The 21,061-nt window shown below is 37.8% G+C and overlaps 1 pseudogene; it reads left to right on the top strand.

The window, feature by feature from the left end:
• The first annotated feature begins 2,128 nt into the window (after nt 1-2,128).
• On the top strand, nt 2,129-20,088 carry LOC123832699 (annotated as a pseudogene).
• The last annotated feature ends 973 nt before the right edge of the window (nt 20,089-21,061 follow it).

Raw genomic sequence — 21,061 nt, 5'->3', positions numbered from 1 at the left:
CCACTTTCCTCTACCCCACTCACCCCCACCTCCCACCCTCAATTCTACCCCCCTTTGGCTTTGTCCATGTGTCCTTTATAGTTGTTCCTGAAAACCCTTCCCCCCTTTCCCCTCATTATCCCCTCCCCCCTCCTCTCTGGTTACTGTCAGTCTATTTTTAATTTCAATGTCTCTGGTTGTATTTTGCTTGCTTGTTTGTTTTGTTAATTAGGTTCCACTTATAGATGAGATCATATGGTATTTGTCTTTCACCACCTGGCTTACTTCACTTAGCATAATGCTTTCCAGTTCCATCCATGCTGCTGCGAAGGGTAGGAGCTCCTTCTTTCTTTCTGCTGCATAGAATTCCATTGTGTAAATGTACCACAATTTTTTGATCCACTCATTTACTGGTGGGCACCTAGGCTGTGAAAGCAACATCTTAATAAATTGAGAAAATGCTCTGTAGAATGGCAGTTTCGCAATTCACTTTATACATTAAAATCAAAGGAGAAGAGTAAGGACAGTTACATGATATCCACTGGTGGTACATTAAGGAGGCAGAAGAAAGCAAAGCAGGGAAGTCTCTAGGATTGGATAAAAATCATGATGGAGAAACACACTGCTCTTTTACATTAGTGGGTATAAGATAGTTAATAATTTACATTTACAACAAACAAATAGAGATGGTATACAGAGAACAAGATAACAATGAGAAATTCTGCAGTCTGCTGCTCTGGTGGTCTTGTGCTCTTGTGCTTTAGGTTGCACATTTAAGGGTTCTAGAAAAGAAATACTGATGTTTCAAAGGTATGTTATCCTCAGTGCATAAGAAGAGTGCACAGGGCTCACTTAAGGTAAAGATTGACCTTTGCTAATGAAGCTATAGGCCTGAGACATGACTACTCACTTGACCTGCTCAGTTCATAAGAATTTATGATCAGATAATCCTGTGTGGTTACTTTTGGTAACTGAGCTTATCAGGCCTACCATGTGGTTCCCCTGAGTTTATTAGGTATATTACATGCCCCCTTTTTCATTCACGGTACCTACCACAATGTCAGACACAATCTGTCACTTAGCAGGTACTCAGCTGAGAATTAAACTAATGGATATTCCATAGCATTTCAGGACTACTGAGCATATTCTAGAACATTTTATATAGTTTTTATTTCTATGTTCCTACCTCTAAAATAAATGAAAGCATATCGGCTGAACACTGGTTGGTAAAATAAATGCAAACTGTGATAGCTATATTATCTTAAGAGTACAGAAAGTCCTAAATATTCACAACCGTCATGGGTTCCAGTTAACCACAGCACTGTGATTCATATTATTGTTCACCTGTATGGTCTTAAATAGGATGAAATATTGGCCTGTTTTGAGTGTATTGTGATTCTTTTTTTTTTCCATCCAGTTTGCTGAATTTGGAAAACAAAAGGAAGTTCAATTTCAAGTCAAAGGAGTCACTATCTTGGTTTTAAAAATTTTTTATTTTGTATTTATTTTATTGGAGGGAGGGGCTCTTCCTCCTTGGTAAATTAATTCAGTTCATTGTAGTTTGGGTTCATACCTTATGTCAACATAAGTTTTATGTGAAATAGTTTTAATCTCAAAATTTCCCCAACACATTTCAGGACTTCACAATTCTTCCACTTGATATTTGACTACAAAATCCAGGTAAAGTTTAATAAAACATGAAATGAGCATCAATAAGAACAAAATTTTGGATAAAGGGAAGATGGCGGCAAGACAGGTGGGAGCAGAGTCCACTTCTCCCTGCACATGAGTGAAACACCTAGCCTATCTTCTGAGGAACAGAGCCAACAGCCAACAGTATCCCAGCATATATGAATATTGGGGACCAAAAATTGTATAGGACATTGAAAAATCAGACAGTATGGAGAGTGCTTCAGGACAATAAGGTCCCTGGGTCCAACATGGGGACCAGGGTGGCTGCAGCCCCAGGTCTGGTGCCCACTGGGTCTGCTGCAGGGTTCTTGGGAGAGAGCTGGGTCAAGGGCTCCCTACCCTGCCAAACAAGGTTCGTACAGCACCAGGAGAGACCTAGTTGCTTGAAGTTGCAGGGAGGAGAATAAGGACAAAGGGGCAAACACACAGGGGCTGTATACACCCATGGAGACTGTGGATGCTAGCTGCAGCAGCCGCCTGGCCTCCTGTACCCCTATCCCTGAACTCACACCAGAATCCCAGGGGAGAGTGGACATCTGAACCTGAAGGACCAGTAGCTGCCCATCCTGCCACACCTGCAGGCCTGGAATGGAGTGCACCTGACCCCACTGCCCAGAGGCATCACACGCCCAACCCTTGTGCCCCCAGGGAAGTAGCAGAGGATGTGAACACTGGCATCTGCAGTGGCAGCCAAGGTGGCACCCCTTCCCTGCAGGGCTGACTGGCTCTCTAAGAGGAAGATGGAGATGCCCCTGCAGAGGAGAACTGCAGGGCTCAGGGAGTCAGCAATTCCCAGAAAGACTTAACTCAGTGTGGATGTTGAACTAGTCTGAAGAGGTGCTGAGAGTCCCTAGCATCTAGGACAGCAAAGAGTGAGAAGGTGGTGTATGAGTTGTCCCTAATTGATGCACCAAGGACAGCACAATTAGTGGACTGATGGCCTAGGCTGGGTGCAGAAGTGCACTGGGGGGCCAGCAGTGAACTGAAGAACTGGGCTGAAGGCTGGGTGAGTGCTGCTCAGGAAGGAGAAAAGCAAAACCAATTCCCCCTCAGCCTGCTGCAGCCAGGAAGACCAGCAGAACTGGTTTGGCCAGTTTGAAACCAGCAGGAGGCTTTCTTTTTTCTAAGTAATTTTTTTTTTGTTTTAACTCCTTCCTTTCTTTCCTTCTTTCCTTTTTATTCCTTCTTCCCTTCTTTCTTTCTTTCCCTTTATATCTCTTCTTCCTTTCTCCTCCTTCTTCTTTTTTTAATTTCAACAAGTGAGACAATAAAACCTGAAACTGTGAAAAGACCAGAGTTGGACCCAAAGAGGGGTCATCCCAATAGCTGAGACAGTGAGACAGATTTCACTTTGCTACTCCAGAGAACTTGCAAGTTATTGTATATTTGTATTATTATTTGTTCATTATTCCTATATCTTTCATTTTATTAGTAAAGTTCTCCCTCGCTATATCGTGGTTCACTTATTGCAGCTTAACTGTATCATGGGTACACTGTAACCTGTGATACAGTGAAGCCACAATAAGTGAACCGCGATATAGTGAGGGACAACTGTATACTTCACTGGTGAGTACCCATATAGAATATTATATGTTGTTAAAATTATGTAGGTTTAAGAGTGTAGAAAGTGTTTAAGAGCATATGAAGTGTTTATAAGAGTGTGGGAAGGGTTTATAGGAGTGTGGGAAGGGTTTATACAGCTTCAAAATATATATAAATAATAAAATAAATATAATGTCATTGCTTCGTGGATTTTCACCTATTGCGTGGGTCTCTGGAACATAACTCCCACTATAGGTGAGGTATCACTGTATTTTTGTATACAACAACTTCTTTTTTGTTTAGTCTTCTTCACTTGGATGGTTGAATTCCATTGTTTGACTGGTTTCCCTCATTCTCTCTTTCATAGTGTATTTTTAATTTACTGTCTTTCACTTCACTTGTGTTTCATTAGCACACTACCCTAGGTCTTATACTTCCTATTCCTGTTATCCAGATCACATAGATTCTGTGATATGATTGTTGCTCCATTATTATTATAAACAACTGCTGTTCCATATAATTGCAAACACTACACAGCATCACTCCCAGATCTTAGCCCACTTCACTGTTTTCTGAACTTTATTACTGTTGTGGTTAACTCTATTCTCACACACTACACCTATTTCCTACCTTTCACTCTCACTTTACCTCACAATCTGATTACCCACAAGCTCACTGCTTTCTAGATCCACCTCACAATTCTTCCTTCCCCAACAAGAGTCTTATCTTCTTTCCATTCTTTCTAAAAATCAGCTGGTTGGGTGGAAGATCACAGTTCACACTATACATAGCCAAAGGATCTCCTATCTCTTGTATACTGGCTGCTATTGTAAATATCATAGAATACCCTCTTGCTGTCTTAAACCATTTTGCCTTCCCCCTCCAACTGATCACAAAAAAGAGTAGGTGGAAGCGGTGAACACCAGGATACCCACTGAAAGAGGAAAGCCAACAACAAAGGAACCACTAACAGATAACAACAGAAGGTGAAGGAGGGAATGGAAACCACACAAACCTCAATCCAGGACCTATATGGAAATACAACCAAACACTAGAGACATTACCCAGTACAAACAACTGAACAAGAGCAAGAGAGAATTCTCAAAACCTTATACACATGGAAGAACCAGCTTCAACAGAACCTTCCCTCACCAGTACAACAAAATACAAGAGGTGGTGGTCAGAGTGACCCTCATTTAACCAGCTGGTGGGGAGGACCCACCAAAGAAAGATCCAACAACAGTCAAAACACAAAGACAAACACAGAGCCAACTTAAACGACAGCCCAAGACCAGTGAGCTCGGGAGATCAAGGAGACTGCACCACTGAATCTCACAGGTATTCTATCACAGAAGTTCACACCATAAACCCAGGGAGCCAGAACAGACCAATTTAAGAAGTTGAGGCAAACAAGAAGAGTCTCACAAACAATGGGAAGACAAAGAAACAATCTTCAAATGAAGGGAAAGGAGGAAGCCTCAGAAAGAATGCTAAATGAAATAGAGGCAACTCAACTATCAGATATTCAGTTCAAAGCAATGATTCTCAGGAAGCTCAATGAGCTCACCATGAGCCACCAGAAACTACAGGGAAACTACAGTGAACTCACTGTAAACTATATCAACATGAAAAAGGAAATAGAAAGTCTCAACAAGGGCCAAGAGAAAATGAAGAATACAATATCTGAACTGATGAACACAGTAGAAGAAATGAAAAGCAGGATTGATGAAGCAGAAGATTGGATCAGTGAACTAGAGGACAAACTTGAAAAAAATACTAAGAAAGAGCAAGAAAAGGAAAAGAGGCTCAGAAAGAATGAAGAGGGAATAAGAGAAATGCAAGACAATATGAAACGTAATAATATCTATATAATAGAGATACCAGAAGGAGAAGAAGAAGAGCAAGGGATAGAAAACCTATTTGAGAAAGTAATGATGGAAAACTTCCCTAATTTGAGAGAAAAAATCACGCAATTCCAGGAAACACAGAGAGTTCCAATCAAAAGGAATTCAAGGAGGGTCACGTCAAGACATATCATAATTAAGCCCTGGCTGGCGTAGCTCAGTGGATTGAGTGTGGGCTGGGAACCAAAGTGTTCGATTCCCAGTCAGGGTACATTCCTGGGTTGCAGGCCAGAACCCCCAGCAAATACACATTGATGTTTCTCTCTCTCTCGCTCTCTCTCTTTCTCCCTCCCTTCCCTATCTAAAAATAAATAAATTAAATCTTTAAAAAAAAGAAATAGTGCTTTAAAAAAAGACATATCATAATTAAAATGGCAAAATTTCAAAATGAAGAGAAGATCTTAAAGGCAGCAAGGGAAAAACAGGAAGTAACATACAAGGGAGCCTCAGTAAGACTAGCAACTGACTTCTCAATGGAAACACTCTAAGCCAGAAGGGAATGACAAGAAATAATACAAGTAACAAAAGCCAGAGGCCTGCAACTAAGACTACTTTATTCAGCAAGGCTCTCAATCATGATAGAAGGTCAAATAAGGAGCTTCCCAGACAAAAGAAGCCTCAAAGAATATACCTCCTACAAACCAGCTCTGCAGAGATGCTAAAGGGTTTCCCTTAAGAACATGAAGAAAAACAGTGAAAGAGAGAGGAACACAGGTATGAAAAAATGGCAATGCATAAGTACCCATCAATAATAACTTTAAACATAAACGGATTAAGTGCTCCAATCAAAAGACACAAAATAGCAGAATGGATAAGAAAACATGACCCACATATATGCTGCCTACAAGAGACCCACCTCAAAACAAAAGACCTACACAGACTCAAAGTGAAGGGCTGGAAACAAATATTCCAAGTAGATGGACAGGAAAAAGAAGAATAACAATACTCATATTGGACAAAATAGACTTCAAAAAAAGAGCCATGAAAAGAGACCCAGAAGGTCACTTCATAATACTCCAGGGAAGAATCCATCAAGAAGACATAAAAATTATAAATATATATGCACCCAACAAAGGAGCACCCAAATACATAAAGAAAATCTTGGAGGACTTGAAGAAAGGTATTAATAGTAACACAAGTATAGTAGGAGATTTCAGCACCCCACTGTCAAAAATGGACAGACCTTCCAAACAAAATATCAACAAAGATATTGTGGCATTGAACAGTACCCTAAATGAAATGGATTTAACTGATATATATAGAGCCTTTCATCTCAAAGAAGCTAAATACACATTCTTTTCAAATGCACATGGAACATTTTCCAAGATAGATCACATGATAGGTCACAAAACAAGCCTGAACAAATTCAAGAACATTGTAATCATATCAAACATTTTCTCTGACCACAAGGGACTGAAACTGGAAACCAACCTCTAGGAAAAAAACCCCAAACACTCAAACTCATAGAGATTGAATATCATGCTATTAAACAATGAATGGATAAAGGAAGAAATCAAAAAATTTCTGGAAACAAATGAAAATTAATGCACAACTTTCCAAACCTTATGGGACACAGTGAAGGTAGTCCTGAGAGGAAAATTCATAGCTATATAGGCCTACCTAAGAAAGACAGAAACATTTCAAATAAACAACCTAAACCTATGCCTACAAGAGCTCAAGGAACAACAAAAAAGACAACCCAAAGTAGAAGGAAGGAAATAACCAAGATCAGAGCAGAATTAAATGACATAGAGACTAAAAGCACAATTCTAAGGATCAGTGAATCCAGGAGCTGGTTCTTTGAAAAGATAAACAAAATTGACAAGCCTTTAAGCAGGCTCATCAAGAAAAAACGAGACAGGATCTAAATACACACAATCAGAAATAAAAGAGGAGAGATTACAACTGATACCACAGAAATACAAAGGATTGTGAGAAATTACTATGAAGAACTATATGCCAAGAAATTGGAAAACCTAGGTAAAATAGACAAATTTCTAGAAAAATATAGTCTTCCAAAACTCAATGAAGAAGAAGCAGGAAGTCTGAGCAGATAAATAACAGATGATGAAATTGCAGCACTAATCAAATAATTCCCTGAACACAAAAGCCCTGGACCAGACGTTTTCACAGGTGAATTCTAAAGAAACAACAAAGAAAACTTCATGCCAATATCAATGATGAACATAGACTCTAAAATGTTCAACAAAATATTGTCAAACCACATCTAGCAATACATTAAAAAGATCATACACCATGACCAAGTGGGATTCATCCCAGGGATGCAACGATGGTACAATATTTGCAAATCAATAAACATGATACACCACATAAACAAAAGCAAAGACAAAAATCACATGATCATATCTATAGATGTGGAAAAAACATTTGATACAGTGAAGCCCTCATTTATGATAAAAACACTCAGCAAAGTGGGAATAGAGGGAGCATTCTTCAACATAATAAAGGCCATATATGAGAGACCTACAGTCAACATCATACTTAATGGACAAAAACTTACAGCTTTCCCACTAAGATCAGGAACAAGACAAAAATGTCTGCTTTCCCCACTCCTATTCAACATAGTACTGAAAGTCCAAGCCACAGTAATCAGACAAGAAAAAGAAATAAAAGGCATCCAAATTGGAAAGGAGGAAGTAAAACTGTCACTGTTTGTAGATGACATAATAGTGTACATAGAAAATCCTATAGACTCCACCAAAAAACTACTTGACCTTACAAATGAATTTGCAAAACAGCAAGATAAAAAGCCAATACTCAGAAATCAAAGGCAATTTTGTACACCAACAATGAAATATCAGAAACAGAAATCAGGAAAAAAAATCCCATTTGATATAGCAACAAGAAAAATAAAAGTACCTAGGAATAAACCTAACCAAGGAGGTTAGACCTGTATTCAGAAAACTATACAACACTGAAGAGAGAAATTAAGGAAGACACAAATAAATGGAAGCATGTACCATGCTCATGGATTGAGAGAATTAACATCATCAAAATGGCCATACTGCCCAAAGCGATTTATAGATTCAATGCAATCCCTATTAAAGTACCAATGACATATTTCACAGATATAGAACAAACATTTCAGAATTTTATATTTATGTAATTCAGAAATTTATGGAACCATAAATGACCTTGAATAGCTGAAGCAATTTTGAGAAAAAAGAACAAAGCAGGAGGGATCATAATACCTGATATCAAACTGTATTACAAGGCTACTGTAATCAAAACAGCCTGGTACTGGCATAAAAACAGGCACATAGATCAATGGGACAGAATAGAGAGCTCAGAAATAAACCCAAGTCTCTATGGTCAATTAATATTTGACAAAGTGGGAAGAAGCATAAAATGGAGTAAAAATAGCCTCTTCAACAAATGGTGTTGGGAGATCTGGACAGCTACATGCAAAAAAATGAAACCCGATTACCAACTTACACCATACACAAATAAATTCAAGGTGTATAAAAGACTTAAATATAAGTCGTGACACCATAAAAATCCTAGAGGAAAACACAAGTAGCAAAATCTCAGACATTCCATGGAGCAATATTTTCACCAGTATGTCCCCTAGAGCAAGGAACATAAAGGGAAGAATAAGCAAATGGGACCTCATCAAATTAAAAAGCTTCTGCATGGCTAAGGAAAACAGTATTAAAATAAAAAGAGAACCAACTATATGGAAAAACATATGTGCCAATAATACCTCAGACAAGAGTTTGATCTCCAAAATATATAAAGAACTCACACGACTCCACTCTAAGAAGACAAGCAACCCAATTAAAAAGTGGGCAAAGGATTTGAACAGACACTTCTCCAAAGAGGACATACATAGGGCCCAGAGACATGTGAAAAGATGCTCAACATCACTAGCCATCAGAGAGATTCAAATGAAAGCCACAATGAGATATCACTTCACACCAGTCAGAATGTTCTCATTTTATCATTTCTTCTTCAGTTATTAGCAGACATTTTGCAGAAATGAAGAGCTTTCCCTTACAGCTTGGACTATTTCATTGTACCTGACTCACGATTTCTACTGACAAGGCAAAACAAACAAACAAACAAACAAAAAGTTACCAGATCTTTCCCTTTAATTACAAGTTTTCAAGTTAAGAGTATATATAATAATCACCTCTAAAGTTTTGTTATGTTTGGGGCTTTTTAAAAATTTTATGTTTTTTATTCAATTACATTAATTATTTTCTATGCTCAAATTGTCCCAAAGTTAGTCAATCAGTGAGAACCTTTTCTATTTAATTCCTTTATCCTTTCTGCATGTTTCCATTAATCTTTGAGTATCTTGCTTCTGAAACAAAAGTTGCACCAGACTGATCAATAAAAAAAGACAGAAGACACAAAATCAATACCAACATCTATATCAATATCAGGAATTAAAGAAGGTTCATTACTACAGATTGTACAGACATTAAAAGGCTAGTGAGAAGATACTATGATATAGATATATAATAGGATGTTATTTGGCCATAAAAAAGAAGGGAATCCTGTCATTTGATATAACAAATATAAAACCTGAAGGCATTAAATGAAATAAGACAAATACTTCACACATACTGTATGTATGAAGACAAATACTGTACACTCTCACACATGAAATCTAAAAAAGCCAAACTCATAGAGTAGAATGGTGGTTGCCAGAGGCTGGGTAGAATGGTTGGGGGGAATGAGGCAATGTTGGTCAAAGGCTACAAATTTTTAGTTAGAAGATGAGCAGGTTCTGGGGATCTAATATGCAGCATGATGATTATAGCTAACAATACTGTATTATATACTTGAACGTTGCTGGAAAGAAAGTTCATCTGAAATGTTCTCACCATACCCACACACAAAAGGTAATTATGTGAGGTGATAGATTTATTAACTAACCTTATTGCAACATATATGTGTATCCAAATTATCACATTGCATACCTTAAACTGTGTTATGTCATACACGATGTCATATGTGAAATAGATCTCAATAAAGCTGGGTAAAATACAACATTAAAGTGTTTTTACTTGAATCTGTTTTCTGTTACACTGAAAATCTTGGTTCCTAATGTTAACATAATTATGTATTTGCTCTGCCTTACAATATACATAATATGGTTTTCAAATTATAATAGTATATTACTACTAACAAACTATGAAATGAGGTTAAAGATTTGCTTGTATTGTTTTTGTCTTAGAACATGCACAAATAAGGTCATATACATTTCAGTATTATAATGTCACATCAAATAATTATGTCCTCTGTGTAGTAATATTTATTACATGATATAAATTTAAAGTCATTCATTTAGGTTTGTTTTCCATTTTAGGGTTCTTAAAATATTAAATTATATTTTTGAGTAGTAGAACATTTACATGTTTCAAAAGCCAAAACTATATAAAAGGTATACTACTCAGAAGTCTCCCTTTTATCCCTGTCTTCTCACCTCCCTCCCCACCCCAGAATTAACCATTTCTATTAATTTCTGGTTCATTATTCTGGTGTTACTGTTTGAAAATATGTGCACTTGTATACACCTACATATGTGTGTGTATTCTTGTTTCCCCTCCTTTCTCATACAAAATATAGCATACTATAGACACTGTTTTTCACCTTGCTTTTTAAACTTAATGATACATTCTGAAAACTAATCCATATCACGTCATGGAGATTATAGTGGGTTGAATTGTGTTCCACAGAAGATGTGTTTACCTGGAACCTCAGAATGTGACTTTATTTGGGATAAGGGTCTATAGAAAAATAATTGAGGTAAGGATCTCAAGATGAGATCATCTTGGATTAGGGCAAACCTTAAATCCAATCATGAGTATCCTTCTAAGAGAAAGGAGAGGAGGGTTTCATACACAGCAGGACAAGCCATATGAAGGCACACACAGAGATAACAGCAATGCAGCTATAAGCCCAAGGATTGATGGCAGCCACTAGTAGGGGAGAAGCATGGGACAGATTCTCCCTCAGAGCCTCCAGAAGGAACTAACCCTGCCAATGCTTCAATTTTGGACCTCTGGCCTCCAGAACTGTAAGAGAATATATTTCTGTTGCCTTAAGCCACTTAGTTTGTGGTAATTTGTTAAAGTAGTAACATTAAACTAATTCAGAGATCATCCTCTTTTTTTTTTAATGATTACATAGCTGTACAACGGTTTACTCAATCTGTTGCCTATTGACTTGTGAGTTGCTCCCCAACTTTTGTACAAATAATGCACAATGAATGACCTTGTGCATAGGTTCATTCAAATCTGTTTAGGTGTAATTCACATTTGAATCTTAAAAGGGTAATTGCTGGGCAAAACTGTACATGTATTTACAGTTTTGCTAGATATTGCCAAATTCCCCTTCATGGGGGCTGTAACATTTTACACTCTCACCAGCAATGAATAAGAGTGATTATTTCATCCACAAGCTCACCAACACAGTGCATTTTCAATTTTGAGTTTTTGCCAATCTGATAAACAAGAAATGCTATTTCAAGGTAGTTGTAATTTGTATTTCCCTTGTTATGAGTGAAGTTGAACATTTTTTTATGTTTCAGATTCTTTCCTGTTTTTTTAAAGAACTCTCCGATCATATTTTTTACCTATTTTTCTACTTTTTTTTTCTTTGATTGTTAAAAGCTTTTGCAATATATAATCTGTAAATATTTTTTCGGCTTCTTTTTTTAATTTTGGTTATGTCTATGGCTTTTTACCATGCAAAAGTGGTGATTTTTTTCCATTCAGTTTTTAACACACAAAGATTGATGATGCTCCAGCCTAAGGAGCCTTCCTGAACTATATATCTTTCTCTGAGTCATTACTCACCAATATCTGACTCTTTTCTTCCTAGGAGCCCTTCTCAATTAAAATCAGAGATTTTAGCTATGTGGTAGCTACTGTCACTCCCTTTTCCTTTCATGTCTTTGACTGGTTTCCCCAGAAAGCAGAGCCTGAGGCAGAGGTCGTATATGCTGTTACCTCACCAAGGAAGAAAAGCAGAGAAGTAGAGAATCATTACCCGAGTATGTTATCAAGCTGCCCACCTTTAAGTGCAATAATTTTCTCCATCTGTGGGAGTGTGTCCCATAGAAGCTTTATCTACTCTGTCTCAGGACTTCCATGGCTGGAGAGGCAGGAGGAAGAGGGGTGGGGACAGCAAAGAAAATGGAATGAATTTAACCCAGCCATCAAATCTAAACTCTTAATAAGGTCAACTCACTGAAAAATAGTTTTCTGGCAGGGTTATGGTTAGTTTATTCAAAAATTAACATGGAGCCCTGATTGGTATGGCTCATGGGTTGGATGTCATCCTGGAAACTGAAAGGTTACCAGTTGATTCACGGTGAGGGCACATGCCTGGGTTTCAGGCCAGGTCCCCGGTTCAGGGCATGTGAGAAGTAACCAATTATGTTTCTCATGCACATCGATGTTTGTCTCCCTCTCTTTTCCCTCCCTTTGTCTCTCTCTAAAACTAACTACATACAATCTTTTAAAAAATGAGCATGGAGACTTTTTCACAAGCCTCCAGGCCATATTTCTATTATCTGACCTAACCATCCAGGAATTATCTCAATAGTAAAGGAGCAAGTAATGCATTCTTTGTGTAGGCCCATGATTAGAGAAGGCTGGGAAGGGAGCACTCAGCACTTTTTCTTCAAGGGGAGGAATGGAGTGTGAGAAAAGCTTTCATACACAGCAGTGACTTGTCTCTAAGCCACCATTAAGATTGGTCCTTTGGGTAAGAAGGCAGTGTTGAACTGAAATCTCCATTCAGTAATACCTGATGTTATGGATTATCTCTAAATCTTCAGACAAGGCCTCTGGAAAGGAAGTAAGAGATGTTTTTTGATGAAGTCAGAGGATCTTTCTAAGTTACCAGAGAGAGGATGGGGATAGATGCAGCATCACCAGGGTTCCCTGGGAAACAAATGTTGGGGCCTCACAAAGGTCCTGAAGAGAGTGACACTTAGTTTGGGCTGCTATAACAAAGTACCATAGATTGGGTGTTTATAAACAACATTTATATTTCACAATTCTGGAGGCTGGAAGAGCAAGATCAGAGTGTCAGCATGGTCAGTTTCTGATGAGGGCCCATTCCCTGGTTGAAGACAGGCCATTTTCTCATTGTATCCTCACATGGTAGAGGTGGGGAGAGAGAGAGAGAGAGAGAGAGAGGAAGAGAAAGCAGGAGAGAGGGGGAGAGAGAGCTCTGTGGGCTCTCTTATAAGGGCACTAATCCCATTCATGAAGGCTCCACCCTCATGACTTAATCACCTCCCAAAGGTCCTACCTCTTTTTTTTAAATATTTTTTATTTTAATTGTTGTTGCAGTACAATTTTCTATCTTTTACTCCCATTCCAACCCACCCACCCAGCCCTCCCCTCCTCCCTCCCATTTCCACCCACCCCTAGATTTATCCATGTGCCCTTTATACTTCTTCCTGTAAACCCTTCCCCTTTTTCCCTGAAATTCCCTCTCCTCTCCCCTCTGAACATTGTCAGACTGTTCTCTATTTCAGTGTCTTTGGTTATATTTTGCTTGTTTCTTTGTTTTGTTCTTTAGGTTCCTGTTAAAGGTGAGATCATATGGTATTTGCTAAGCAAAATAAGCCAGGCAATGAAAGACAAATACTATAAAGCCCTACCTCTTAATACCATCACATTAGGGGCTTAGATTTTAACATGAATTTTAGGGGGACACAAGCATTCAGTCAATAATAGATGCTGATGGAGGAAGAAAGCAACAGAGGAATGAAGGCAAGTGTTGTCTATGTCACAGTGAGGGTCCTGCCTGCCTGTCCTTTCCAGAGTGAGTCCAACATCATATCCCTGAATAGCCATAGTGCTCTAGTATCACTGTGGAGGGGAGAAAACCTACACACAAATCATGCTCCAGAGTTTCATGTGAGGCTTAGGTGTTTAAAAAGTGTGTATGACCCTGGCTGGTGTAGCTCAGTGGATTGAGTGCGGGCTACTAACCAAAGGGTTGCCAGTTTGATTCCCAGTAAGGGCGCATGCCTAGGTTGCAGGCCAGGTGCCCAGTGGAGGCCATGTTGAGAGGCAACCACACATTGATGTTTCTCTCCCTCTCTTCCTTCCTCCCTTCCCCTCTCTAAAAATAAATAAATAAAACCATTTTTTAAAAAGTGTGGTTATGATGACTCCACTCCAGGAAGACAAAAAACCCAATTTAAAAATGGGCAAAAGACTTGAACAGACACTTCTCCAAGGAGGACATACAGAGGGCCCAGAGGCATATGAAAAGATGCTCAACATCACTAGCTATCAGAGAGATGCAAATGAAAGCCACAATGAGATATCACTTCACACCAGTCAGAATGGCCATCATAAACAAATCAACAAACAAGTGTTGGAGAGGATGTGGAGAAAAGGGAACCTTAGTGCACTGTTGGTAGGAGTACAGACTGGTGCACCATTGTGGAAACCAGTATGGAATTTCCTCAGAAAACTAAAAATGGAGTTGCCTTTTGACTCAGAAATTCCACTGGTGGGACTATATCCTATGAACCCTGAAACACCAATCCAAAAGAACCTATGCACCCCAATGTTCATAGCAGCACAATTTACAATAGCCCAGTGCTGGAAGCAACCTAAGTGCCCATCAGTAAATGAGTGGATCAAAAGACTATGGTATATTTACACAATGGAATTCTATGCAGCAGAGAGAAAGAAGGAGCTCCTACCCTTTGGGATAGCATAGATGGAACTAGAGAGCATTATGCTAAGTGAAATAAGCCAGATAGTGAGGGACAAATACCATATGATCTCACCTTTAACTGGAACATAATCAATAAAAGTAAAAAGCAAACAAAATGTAACCAGAGTCATTGAAATTAAGAACAGTCTAACAATAGCCAGAGGGGGGAGGGAGGGGACAATGGGGGGAAGGGTATTCAGGAACTACTGTAAAGGACACATGGACAAAACCAAGGGGAAGGGTAGAAGCAGTGGAGGGAGGTGGGTTTGGCTGGTGTAGGGGAGAGTGGTGGGGTGAAAATGCAGACAACTATAATTGAACAACAATACAATATATTTTTTAAAGTGTGTATGTGTTGAGGGGTGGGGAATGCAATACCTAGCAAAAATGCAAATATATTTATAGATTAACCCAGGAATCCTACTTTTAAGAATCAAATTTGAACTACACTTTAATAGATTTGAAAAATGCACAGGATTATTTATTGAGCATTATTTGAACACAAAAAGTTTGGGAGTAACCCATATGTTCATCAATAGGGAGCAGATTGAATAAATCACTGAACAGCCACTCAAGGGATACTGATCAGCAGCAGATATTCCAAACACATAGAGCTGCATATTCTTGAGTAAATTCCTTTGGAAACATTAAATCCCTCTAAATTACATCAACAAGTAGGCATCATGTGTGGAGATTTAGGAGTTTCAACCATTTTCAGGAAATTAATGACAGAAAAGTAATACTAATGTAAGACTCCCTCATATTAATCTCTGCCTCCACCCTATAGACTTCTGATCTTTTAATGAGTCCAGAGGAACCTTAGCCTCAGCATGACAAAGGCTTAAGACAAGTACTTAACATAGAAGATGTTTTCCAGTGACTCTACCTTGGGAGTATCACAACCTGATACACTGAAGGAGGAAAATGATGGCTTAGAATATAGTATTCAGAAACCCAGGACCATAAAAACTGAAAACATGCAAAAATTGAGGAAATTAAAGGGTTTATGATCTTCAGAAGTAAATAATTCTGGTATATATTCCAGAACTCCAGCTATTTCAAGATTTGAGAATATAATATGTGTATTTCCAAGAAGACCTTGAAATACAGGGTCTAGCACAAATAATGCCCCTTTTTATTATAAAATCTTTTATTACAAAATCATAAGCATGTCATGCTGTAACATAACAATATCACACTCACGCACACCATATGACATTTTAGGTGAAATGTTCAAATTAAAACTATAAATTATTGCACCCACATTATTACCCTACCAACTATACTCTAGCAGGTCTTACTTCTGCTGGACCCTGTGGTTTCAAAACAGCAGATGCATTATTTCTGTTTTTATTGTTGTTCAATTACAATTGTCTCCAGTTTCACCCATAGTTTCTTTTTAAAGGGTAAAGAAGAAGTGTTTTGGAAAGGGAGAAGTAAAGAATCAGAATAATCTAGTTTGAAAAATACTCAAGGGAATAGGCTTCTAGTTTTAAAAGAAATGACTTCTTGTGTTATGAAAAATACTTTTCATTATTTTTTATTTCAATTCAGCCTTTACCTTGGGAAGGTTACTATATACATTTATAAGTAGTATCAAAGATAAAACCTGTTATTAAATCAAAGAACATTAAACACTTCTCAGTTTTCCCCTCTTTTTTTTTAAGGGAAATAATATTTGGGGGGTCTGACTGCTGTACTAGTGTAGAGTTTGATTAGACTTTAAGAGTGGTTATTATGCTCAGAACATTCAGGCATAGTATTCTTAGGCACCAAATTATACAGTTCTGGCTGCATAACAAAATTAGTTTCTGCTTTGTTTTATTTTGCTTAGATTTTACACTCTAAACTTAATGTTTGGAAATATATGAAATAAATAGAAAGGTGGCATGGCTAGGATTTCAGTTCTTGTTTTGCTCTTACATTGTACTTGGATGAGCAAGTAAGGCTTCTTGGAAGATGCCCTTTTTTGAACTCTTAAAAGCATAAAAACATATACCCACATATGGCTATGCTAACATATGGCCTCCCTACTGACAGCACAAACAAGACACCTACTCATCTTCAATAAATTTTTGAAATGACACATGAGTAACTTCCTGCCTCAGTGGGTCTTTAGTATTTGGATAGTACCTCTCTCAAGACTCAGCCTATGGCCTACACTGCATGTCTTTCATGTACTTATTTCACCCTGACCAGAGTGTAAAGTCTGTAAGGGCAGAGGTTGTTCCTGATTTCTGTTGCTATGTTCCATATTAGAACATCTTATTCAACGTGAATTTTGGTTAACTAATATACATTTTTAGTCTAAATATGTCTCAAATATTACATTGGACATACACTAAAAAAATTATTCATTGTGTATCTGTACGTCAAATTTAACTGGGTGGTCTGTATGTTTATTTGCTAAACCTGGCAACTCCAGGCCTAATTTATCTCTGAAGTTCTAAGGCTATTATCTGTGAAGGGGTATGGTTCTGGTCTAATTCAGGGGTTCCAGAACAATAATGTGGATCAGCTTTAATGAGACCATGTGGATCAGCTTTAATGAACTCAATGCTTTCAGGACTGAGGCCTAGGTCCATAGGCCCTGAGAATAGATAGGCAATCTGCAATCTTAGGACCTGACCAAAGCTGGTACTTGGCCTCAGAAATTCTGATAACAGTAACAATGGAATCTGCCATAATTTTCTGGCTACTCATGTCCTTTATTGATAGATCCCAACAGAATCAAAGCCATAGTAATTTCTTCATAGAACTTTCTTCTGAGCATAACTCCTGTGGTTTCACATTGTTACAGGAACTTTTGAGAGGCCAGGGAAATGCATTTAATATGTCATGCATTGATTTTTGATATTCTGATTATGAATTTTTACTAAATTTCCCAGACTCTAGTCATGCATATGTTTTATAAATTGTTTTATAGATAAGCTTTATATTCCTACTGCTTATTTGTAGTCAATTTCAGTTAATAATGTGAACAGGGTATACATTAATATGCCTTTATTAGTTTCCTGAGGATGCTGTAACAGATTACCACAAATTTACTGATGTAAAACAATAGAAACTTATTCTCCCACAGTTTGGAGACCAGAAGTCTGAAATTGGGCTATACGTCTTCAGAAGGCTCCAAAGAAAAATCTGTTCCTTTTTTTTTCCAATTCCTGGTGGCTGCCAGAGCTCCTGGGTTTGTGGCCACATCACTCCAATCTCTGCCTTTGTCTTCATGTTATCTACTCCTCTGTATGTATGTATCTCCCTTATAAGGACTTAGCTCTCACTTATAAGGACACATATGATGGCCTTTAGGTCCTGCCTGATAATCCAGGGTTATTGACTCCTCTCAAAATCTTGAATTTAACCACATCTGCCAAGATCCTTTTTCCAAATTAGGTAACATTTATAAATTCCAGAGATCAGAATTTTTGATATCTATCCTTGGGTGAAAGTTAGTCAACCTACTACAATACAGATGAATTAATCCCTTTCTCTGTCACACTAGAGTTAAAACTATTTAGAAAAATCCAGTTATAAAAATTCTTATAATGGAAGGAGTAAAATGATTTAAAAATTAATTGAGGAAGAAGAAAGTAGTAATTCTTTGCAGTCAATGAAGAGAGGCTAATATAAACTCAATGAGATTGAAGTTCTGCTTGAGGAACATATTTTGATTTCCTCAGCACAACTCATATATTCTGGGTCAGCTAGTTTAAACATTAGACTTTAATATAAAAAATATCACCCTGGATGTTAACTAGGCTAATCATGGTGACTGTCTCCCAATATATAAAAATACTGAATTATTATGTTGTACACTTGAAAAATAAAGTTATATGTCAATTATATCATAAAAAATTCACCATATACCATACTTGAAGGTTTAAATGATCTCATCCACTAATTTTTATCCTATCATTTTATGTGAAAGTGAATGTTGGGTTTTGAAACATCCACATTTTGCCTTTGTTCAAAGGTGAACCATTGTAGAAAGACAAACCGTTGTCATGCTTACTAAAAATAGGAATAAAAAGGTATACTTCCCCCTTTAAAATATTTAAGAGAAAATTTCCAAATGCACCAAATTCTGTTAAATTCCAAGGGAAATAAATCTAAATTTAAAGTAAGTTAAAACATTTTGTGGCACAAGTATTCTCAGGCCTCAAAGCAGTGCTTTGATGTTGGCTCTTTGACAACTTGGATGAGATACATAACCCTCTGAGTCTTAGTTTCTTAATCCTTAACGTGAGAGAGCCTGATTTTTTTTTAATTTTTATTTTTTATTGTAGTAAAAAAACACATAACAGAAAGTTGACCATCCTAACCTGTTTTTTACAGTTCTTTTATGTTAATTATGTTCATATTGTTATACAACACATCTCCAGAATTTTTCATCTTGCAAATTTATAACTATATCCATTGAACACCCCACAATTACTCACCCCCTTAGCCCCTGGCCACCACCCTTCTTCATTCTGTTTCTAAGAGTTTGACTACTTTACCTTTTTGGTGAGGATCTGCCATCTTCCAGTAATTCACAAAATGACTAACACAAAGGGAAGAGAAGAGGCACATTATTTATGTTCTCTAAGTTTTTTAGAAAACAGGGAGCTGTCCGTTTGGCCATATACATGCAAATTTACAAGAAAGGTGATATTGTAGACATCAAGGGAATGCACACTGTTCAAAAAGGAAAGCCCCACAAATGTTCCCAGGGTAAAACTGGAAGACTTGACAATGTCACCTAGCATGTGGTGGGTATTGTTACAAACAAGTTATGAGCAAGATTCTCGCCAAGAGAATTAATGTACTTATTGAGCATATTAAGCACTCTAAGAGCCAAGATAGCTTCCTATAGCATGTGAAGGAAAATGATCAGCCCTGGCTGGTGTAGCTCAGTGGGTTAAGTGCTGGCCTGCCAACCAAAGGGTTGCTGGTTCAATTCCCAGTCAGGGCACACACCTGGGTTGTGAGCCAGATCCTCAGTAGCAGGCATGTGAGAGTTAACCACACATTGATGTTTCTCTTTCTCTGTTTCTCCCTCCCTTCCCTTCTCTCTAAAAATAAATAAATAAATAAAATCTTTTTTGGTTTTAAAGAAAATGATCAGAAAAAGAATGAAGCCAAAGAGAAAGGTATCTGGGTTCAGCTGAAGCAACAGCCTGTTCTGCCCAGAGAAGCACACTGTGTGAGAACCAATGGGAAGGAACCTGAGCTGATGGAGCCCATTCCCTAGGAATTTATGGCATGATAAGTGTAAAAAAATAATAAAAAAATCTCTGTAGTGATAAAAATGTTTCTCCTGAGTAGAAGTGTGGTATCCCTTTCTTCCCCCAAAATATTTAAAGAGACTTTTGTGTCCTTAAAAAAAAGTTTGATGACTCTGGAATCACAGAGTATTTGTCCTTTTGTGAGTGGTTTACTTCACTTAGTATAATGTCCTCAAGTTTCATCCATATTATAGCATGTGACAGGATTTCCTTCTTTTCTAAAGCTGAATAAACAAAATATTCCAGCCCTGGCTGGTGTGGCTCAGTGGATTGGGTGCCAGCCTTTAAGCCAGGGATTGCCAGTTTGATTCCCAGTTGGAGCACATGCCTGGGTTGCAGACCAGGACCCAAGTTGGGGGTAGATGAGAGGCAACCACATATTGATGTTTCTCTCCCTCTCTTTTTACATCCCTTCCCCTCTCTCTGGATATAAATAAATAAAACTTAAATAAAATATTCCAATAAATACATCACAGTTTGTTTATCATGGTATTACAGTATATGAATTGCAAAACTATAACAAATGTTCTCTGTGTTCCTTGAGCAGAACAAAAGGGCAGAAGGAGTTGCTTCCAGCCCTGGTCTCTCATATCTCTTTTGTGCAGTTGATTATTTATAAAGAGCTAGAAGGTGAAGAAGATGCATTCTGTCATACAAAGACTTTATCATGGACACTTGGGTTGCTTCACCCCTTGGCTTTTGTGAGTAATGCTTCTATGAATATGAGTATGCAAATATCTCTTCAAGACCTTGCTCTCAATTCTATTGGATATATATCCAGAAGTTGGATTGCTGGATTATATGGTAGTTTTATTTTTAATGTTTTAAGGAACTTCCATACTGTTTTCCATAGCAGATGCACTATTTTATATTCCTATTAACAGTGCCAAAGAGGTTCAATTTCTCCACACCCTCACCAACACGTCTTATTTCATTTTTTTATAGTGGCCATCA

This window comes from Phyllostomus hastatus, unplaced genomic scaffold (assembly GCF_019186645.2).
Source record: "Phyllostomus hastatus isolate PE091 unplaced genomic scaffold, TTU_PhHast_1.1 phas_scaffold_200, whole genome shotgun sequence".
Taxonomy (NCBI): domain Eukaryota; kingdom Metazoa; phylum Chordata; class Mammalia; order Chiroptera; family Phyllostomidae; genus Phyllostomus; species Phyllostomus hastatus.
The sequence above is the reverse complement of the archived record's forward strand: the minus strand, read 5'-3'. Positions and strand labels throughout refer to the sequence as shown.